Genomic DNA, 7,985 nt, shown 5'->3' with positions numbered 1-7,985 from the left:
TCAAATGATGCGTCTTGCTTTGGACGGCCTGAATTGAGGCAGAAGCCGTCCTCTGAATGATTTGTGGAATTCATTTTACCAAGAAGTAATAAAAGATCAAGAAATTCACAGAGCTTTGACTTTATTTTGCCGAATATCGGCACCTTTTGCATACTAGTATCAACTTCAAGGAAGGAAGGTAGAATGAAATTGAGGGCAGGCAGAATGAAATTTAATGCCCCCATGCAAAGTATAATGTGTCTCGGTTAAGGTCTATATACCGAGTCAAATCTAAGTATTTGTTTCGATACTTTTCTTGATTTTGTTTAAGCTAAAGGTTTTGTAACCTGCACAAGCCAGATTAACTCTGAGCTATCCAAACATTGTTCAGATTCTATGCTGTGTTTGAATTACGTAGAATCGAGAACACACTCGATGTGTAGTACGCCAGCACTTGTGCGTACACACGCGATAATTTGGTGAACAAACGCATTCAGAGCACTAGTGCAACTTTCTCAGACAGGCCGACAACTGTGGTAACGTTACGTGTATGTGGTAACGTGGGGATTTCTTTGGATGTCTCCTGACATGATAAGTAACTGGCATATGACGTTAATCATAAAAATGTAGCGAGACCTGTTCGTTTTTCAAGTTCATAACATAGAGCTGTCGTCTTAGGTCCGATTTAGACACAGGTCCCTTTGACCGATCTGTGTCGGTTAACCGTCATATGACGCTTAACCGACACAGGTCGGTAAAAGGGTTATGTGTCTAAACTGGGCCTAAGTGAAACACTGATCGGTGTCACGGTTGTAGTTAACCGATTTTTGAGTCAACAAAAAAACAACAACACATGACTACGTTAGACGCAAGGTCACTGCGTGTTGCCGGCTGTTACATAAAAAAAACATGCATAACGATCGTCATGCAAACTCAAAGTTTTACGCCTGAGACATAAAGGTATGTGAAACACAGACGATGGACTTGATGAGTTTATTTCGCTATTAAACTGACCTGAACAAACACGATTAACTGCAGCGTGGAACGCCCTCCCCATCTTAGGTCACGACAAGGACGTTATATCCTTGGTCACGGTCATTCCGTTCACCTTGTTGTTCATCATGTAAGTTACCACAGCGCTGCGTTGGTCCCCAGCAAGCAAGTGGAGCACGGAAACGAAGTCTGGGTGAATTACAATTAATCTACTTACAGCTTTATACACGGTGGGAGTGGCCGGCACAGCACAAATCCCCAGGCACAAATCAGCATAAGCCAACGCGAAAGTTTAGTGTAGCAGAAACCTAACCCCTTGCAGTTTGCATGATTGACAGGCGGACGGGTTTTGAAGTGTGCCGGGCGGCACGTATTGATAATGAGGGCATAAACAAACTACGTACATCAAGCGTAAATCGTAATTGTTTGCTAAAAATAAATGAAATTTATGAAATATGAATTGCGGACTCTGACAAAAATGATTGAGCCGTTCAAAATATGAATGAATTTACACAGATTGACTGTGACAGGAAGCATGTGCTGCGTACTGTGAAGATCACTTGCAGTGTGCAGGGGTAGCCATATCAATTTCTGCTCTGAGAGTGTCCGGCAACTGCGGGACGTGAACGAATATTTGTGGCAATTTTAGCGATTACGCTAACCAGCTGTTTCTGTGAATTTGTGCGATTTACAGTAGTTGGTAAGGCCCCCTTTCCACTAGACGGCGATCGCGCTGCGCTCTTACTGTGACATTAACAGGATATGTGTAACCTTCGATTTCACACTGGGTATATGGTTCATAGAAAACGTAAAAGTGTGACTGAGCATGCTGAGGAGAACCCTTCGCGCTGCGCAGTACAAGCGGCAAACTCTGTGAGACGTTTTCGTGAATTTACCTTCCGATTTTGTGCTACGCAGTGTGCCGTAACTTGGTACGCTTGTTTTATTTTTGCTCTCTTCAGAAGTTAGTCTAATTCAAGTAGACAGAAACGAGAATTTAATTCTATAATATTTGACAATAAAATTGTGACTGTATGTACTTCTTGTCTCATGTGAGGCTGTATCTAGCACAATCTAGCTGATGTTTTCACGGGGAAAGGGGCTGAATGCACTGTTTGCGATGGTCCGACTAAGAAAATCATTACGAAAAAAACACCGCCAACATCCACAAATCTCTGCCTACCTTTTGGGAAATATCTTTGGCATCTTAATTTTCATAGACGGTCAGCCCACATTTGGTGCAACATGATGACATCGGTAGATTCGGTCCATATTTCATAAGCAGTCAATTAAAGAATCAAAAGCAAACCTATTTGTCACGTTTCATGTAGGGCCCTGCCCCCGTATAGAGCGCAAGCATGTGAGGTCCGATCGGCTTACCGGAGACTATATTGAAAGTACCTTAATTGCTATTTTGAAAGTACCTTATTTAATTTCACATATCGTTCGATTTTTTTTTTTTTTACTTCTATGGTAGCAACAACTGACAGTTAATCGGGGCCGGGAAAATGACAACAAAAACATCGGCGCTAGCACGATGCGACTGACCAGAACAGAACGTCAGAAGGGGGAGGGGCGTCGACCAGGTTCGACCAGTCGCTTCTCGCTTCTCTCTCGCCGCCGGCGGGCGTTCGCACCGTCCGCAAACATCCGCTGATGTTTGCAAAATTTGTCTATACTTACGCGCCGAGTTTGTTCGTCAACAATGACGGCAAGCGCAAAATTGAACTTATTCTTATGTTATCAACTGAACTTCGCGGCGCGCGTCCTGCACCAAGTCAGAGATTATGAATTTCCCAAGTGATTCAAAGCTTTATTTTTTCTAACATTTGAAAACATATTGTTGAAGGAAACAAGGTTTTTTTCCATGGCTCTCTCTCCGAAATTTGGACCTCCCCACGCCGAAAAAAATTCATAGGCCCTGACGCTCCCGCAGACGACACCTAAACGTCGTCGAGTAAACCCTGTTGACGACCATCAGAAATGGAGAACCTTTTCGGACAGACAGACTATCCCTGTGGCTTGTAGCTATGGGGCTGTGATGAGATGATGATGTGAAACCCTGTTTGGAACAATATTGGACGTTGTGTTCATTATTCAAGATGTAACGTGTTATAACGTTACAGATAAAAAAATATCAAAATTTATTTGTACCTTCTTGCATGTCTTGAATTATCCTGTGTCAACATCTGCAACTTAATCAGTTTACCTTTCCAGGTAGAAATGCTAGACTAAACCATGTGAAGGTAACATTCTGTATTTGCTTGCAAATATTACCTTTCTAGTTATAATATGTATCATTTGATCTTATATTTTGAAAATTGGTGTGGTCTGGGGAAAACTAAATGGAGCTGATTTTAGAAATAAGTTCTGTCTGTTTGCTTCATTGACCTCGTCCTCAATCTATGATGGCCGCCGCGTGAGAAAGGTGTATTGAATTGAATTCTTTCACCTTGACGTATTTCCGGATTACGTAAAACAGTACTTCCGGTGATGACGATATGCACTTGCCACCCTAGGGTCCAGGGGGTGGGTGGTCACACAAACAATGGACTCAAGTCTGACGAGAAAAAAAACAACTTCGTTCTTTAAGGTAAGTAATGGCTCTCGAAATTTTTATGATGTTTCCAGTGCGTTTCCATCTCTACCTCTTTAACAAATAGCTCCAGGGGTCCGAATCCCGGCTGTGTCGCTTTACCCGATTTGCACGCAGTGCTTAGGACTGGACGTTAAACCATGATCCATTGTTTGTCATACTGAAAAGAGAAGTGGGCACTTCCCATGTAAAATGGATTTATGTATACTGTTCATAGGGTACTTCTCTTTTGTGATAAGTGGACGATTAACTCTTCAGTGAACTAAACTTTCACTTTTTTGATGAATTCTACTTTCATTGAGACGTGATATGCTGTGATTTTTTCTGTTGTATAAAAAGAAATACAAACGGGGCTACATAATTAGTTGGAGGCAATTATTAAGTGCTAGCCTTGGTAACTGCACAATATACAATAAACAATGTGCACTTACAGGTAATGGAGTTTGTTTTCACGTACTGGAGCTTTGCGTACTATGTTATACAAGCAATGCATAGCAGGGGTAGTCTTGCATGCAGGGGTTAGTCAAATGTTCACTGTGAATTAGGGTGTAGCGGGATTCGATGACCGGCGCCCGTGCTTGAGGAGTAGACTTTACAGATGTGTATGACAGCGTCCATTCATCAGTTTGTACATGGTTACAGAAGTGTGGAACTCGCTTCCGTACTGCAGTGACGGTAAAGATAGTTCTCGGAGAAGCGACTTTCGCACGAAGGATATAGCCCGAAGTGGACAACGATTATCCTGGTTGATTCTGGACAGATTCCAGAACCATTTGATCAGGTACGGTAGGGTCAGCCAAGACTAATGTCAGCATACTCGAGTCTTGTTGTTACTCTGTGACCGGAGGCTAACCTCACTCAACAGAGTATTTTGATCTGTACATTTGCATCTGTATCTCTATGTTCCATTTGCCGCATTCGTATGTAGTTTGGCATGTCGTCTGCACTCAGTTGCGCAATGATGCTGGTTGTTTCTTTTCGCGGTACTTGATTTTATAATCAATGTAATAATCTTTATTGTTGTGACTAGTCTTCTTCCGTAGGGCAAATATCAATCCAAAAGAATGTCTTGCCTTGGCAAAATGGTACCAAAATAGTTTTCCGATCAACTTCTAGAATGCTGATGGGGGTTGACATAATCTTTCTTCACATGTAAACGCAACACATTTAAAATCAACATACAAGATGACTTTAAAAGAAGAAGAAACCTAGACCGACCCCTTAATCAGAATAGTAAAAATTCTGGAGGGCGCAAGGTAAAACTTAATGTGTTTATCGGACTTTTTGATACATGTAGTATTGCACAAGGTTATATAACAATCTTGGCGTGTATTGCACTGTTGCTTTTACAAGAATATTGCACTTAAACGAAAGTTATCTGCTAGAAAATAACCCAGATGGGGACTTCCATACACGGGTGTTTTTTTAACAATATATTGCGTAGGACGAACACCAAGCGCATTGACCTAGACGTCGCTTTAGCTTTCTGACCTCGGCGTCCGTATTTCTGCAGGGCATAGCGATCTCAGCTTTCTAGCATTATCACTGTTATTGATATATCAGTAATAATTACTTATTCAGACTATTATTTTGTTTAGAGATGACTGAAGCTTATCTGGTACGCTTACTTCTCACTGTCTTTATGTTTGTTTGTATGTGTGTATTTTTAACATTTTACAGACCTACCGATTGCCGATGATGATTATGATGTTTTATGCATGGAGAGGACAGTACTTAAGCCGAGTTTACCGAAGAATATGTCATTTTTGCTGATGATTATTATCAATCATGCTTACGGAAGCATTAAAAGTCAGGATCTTCTCCGGCCCTGCACAAGGATCACCTATCATGGGTGACCTAGAAAAAATAATCCATCCCAACATAAACATCTATGTTACTATGAAAATGAATCCTTCCACACCTCCAAACTTTATTTTTCTTTTTAACGTATCCTGATTTTTTTTACTTCAGGTAACAAGCACTATTATAGATAAATGAACAAGGGAACGGTCTCTATTTGGCTGTATTTATGTATGGGATCTAAATCGTTTCGACAACATTGCCCAGCAGATTAAGTGCCAGGTGTAACATTACCAACCAGAAGTGTTTGCGCTGTTCCTGAGCGTAGTCTCATTATCCAGTTCAAATATTCTTTCCTCGCACGCCCTACATACTTTTTAAACGCCGACCTCGTTAGTTGGAGTGCTTCGCTTGTAATGGAACCCCTTTAGGTATTAACCCATCCTGAACCATGTGACCAATTGTGACCAAAAAGTAGTTACTGAAGCAACTAGATATGGTTCAAAAACCATATCCAGTTGCTTAAGTAACTACTTTTTCGCGTATCTTATTACCTAGATGTGTAACCTACATCGATACATGTGACCACTTCCATAGCAATTTATACATTTCTGTACCAATGTTTACACCTGGGTGGGGTGAGGACTTTGTTTGGCGACGGTGTTGGGGAGAGTTCTTTTGATATGCCGACCATATCTTGCAGGTGGGGGTGCTGTTAAAGGAAAAAAAGCCCTGACCTAATTCTAAGGGTCATCAGCGTGGAATTCGTACAACAAAGTCAGTTAGTACTGCAAGACAGTCGAGCCGCAGGTCACAAGGACCGCAAGTCAAGAAGGTAAAGATAAGGCCATTCTTTTCTATTACATTTCTTTTATTCAATAGTAGCTGCTCTTTTGTAAATACATTAGTCACGGTTTATTTTGTTGCTACTGTTATCACATCGTCAGTTACGTAGTTTATTACATTATATCAATCCGTATTGCTACTTCTTTATTTTGTACTCATCTACATAATGCATATTCAGTTTGCTTAAATGAATTATGTTTTGTTAATCATTATTTTTATTCATCCTCTGCATACAAAAGTTAGATAATGGTTACTAACATTTTAATTTGACCTCTGATCTCCCACCTTCACTCTAATTTACCTCGATTGATTTTGTTACTTTTCAGTTTACCAATTGTATAAGTTTGGTTGCTTATGCTTTGTTTTTGTTATATATGAATTGTTTCTGACTCAAGGAAGAATAGTGATACCATATTGGGGATACCACTAATGCAGATCCCAATAAAACAAACAAAATGCAAGACAGTCTAACTGCAGGTCACCAAAGAACGCGTTACCCTCGGAGGGTTTACAGCGTCATGATTTGACCACATTACATGGATGGAAACAACAAACAGCATGTGGTGCAGCAAGACCTCAGACCTACATAATCAGGGGCGCCTAAGCATTTGCACGAACCCTATGAAATTCGTGCGAATATTATGTGATACGCACGAATCACTATGCGAAAACGCACGAATATTGTGAAATGCACACGAATCACTATGTTATATACACGAACATAATGAGATTTGCACGAACCTCATGCAAAAACGGCGGCCGGGAGGAGGCATGATTTCGAGCGTTTCTACCCGTGATATTTATATTTCACGGCATGGAATGGGCATTTACCGTCACAAAGACGTATTTGATAGCCTGTGAGCTACTGTTTTTGCTTCATTTCGGCGTCTTACATCGTATTTTCCGTCGCCGCCGATCGAAGCCGCCATCATGAAAATCCCGCTCCGTCTGTCACGTGAACCAGGCAGTGGTTGGGCAATTTCGCATAAGGTTCGTACAAATCTCATAAGGTTCGTGTGTATATCATAGTGATTCGCGTGAATTTCATAATATTCTTGCGTTTTCGCATAGTTTGTACCACTGCTCTAACGTTGTGAGTGTTCTGGCTGATTTCAAGCGGAATGGAAAGGGGATTCCGAGCACGCACGGTACCTAATGCGAGCTTTCCGTGTTGAGTTTGGGCTTTTGGTAAATGTAGGCTGTCATGCGCTCTGGGGCGTGTGGTGTGTGCCTCTGTCAGCTAGGTACACAATGCAGTAAGGTGAGGAGGTTTCCTACCATTGAGACCTGGACCTTAGCGGCAGGTGTGGTTTTAGTTCTTTGTGTTTTTCACACCCTGAAATCTAAAATTAATTTGGAAGGATTGCTCCAACAAGTGACTTTAGAGGAAATCGTTACCTTTCTAAAGAAGCTTCTTGCTCATTGCTATGGTATGCGAATAGGTGTAAACAAAGTTTTATACTGTACCCCCTAGTGACTATTGTACTGTGACGTAAGTTTTCGCTTTTGTATACTGGTTTGAATCCTCTAGTGCTGTTTATTGGAACTGTAAGATTGATTTCATCCTGAAGTTCGATATAGCTAAGGATAATGCAGGAATGAAGCAGTAGCTATTTTTTCACTAAAGTTGTATTTCAACGTAATAGTGTAGAGGTATAACAATTAGGACATCAAGCAATTGTTTTCCACATTGTCTAGTCGTAAAGCCCCGTTTACAAATCAAGAATTTAGCTCCGGGGTATGAACCATACGCCCAGGTAATCACCCAAAA

The 7,985-nt window shown here is 41.1% G+C and overlaps 1 protein-coding gene across 1 annotated transcript in view; it reads left to right on the top strand.

The window, feature by feature from the left end:
* Positions 1-5,882: 5,882 nt before the first annotated feature.
* Positions 5,883-7,985, top strand: part of LOC118418202 — a 13,907-nt gene continuing 11,804 nt past the window's right edge. The window contains exon 1 of the mRNA XM_035824041.1: positions 5,883-6,203. The gene's annotated coding sequence lies outside the window, so the exon portion shown is untranslated. The remainder of the gene's footprint in view (positions 6,204-7,985) is intronic.

The sequence above is a fragment of the Branchiostoma floridae genome, chromosome 6, assembly GCF_000003815.2.
Source record: "Branchiostoma floridae strain S238N-H82 chromosome 6, Bfl_VNyyK, whole genome shotgun sequence".
NCBI classification, from domain to species: Eukaryota; Metazoa; Chordata; class Leptocardii; order Amphioxiformes; family Branchiostomatidae; genus Branchiostoma; species Branchiostoma floridae.
Note: the sequence above shows the minus strand (reverse complement) of the source record. Positions and strands in the feature narration are given on the sequence as shown.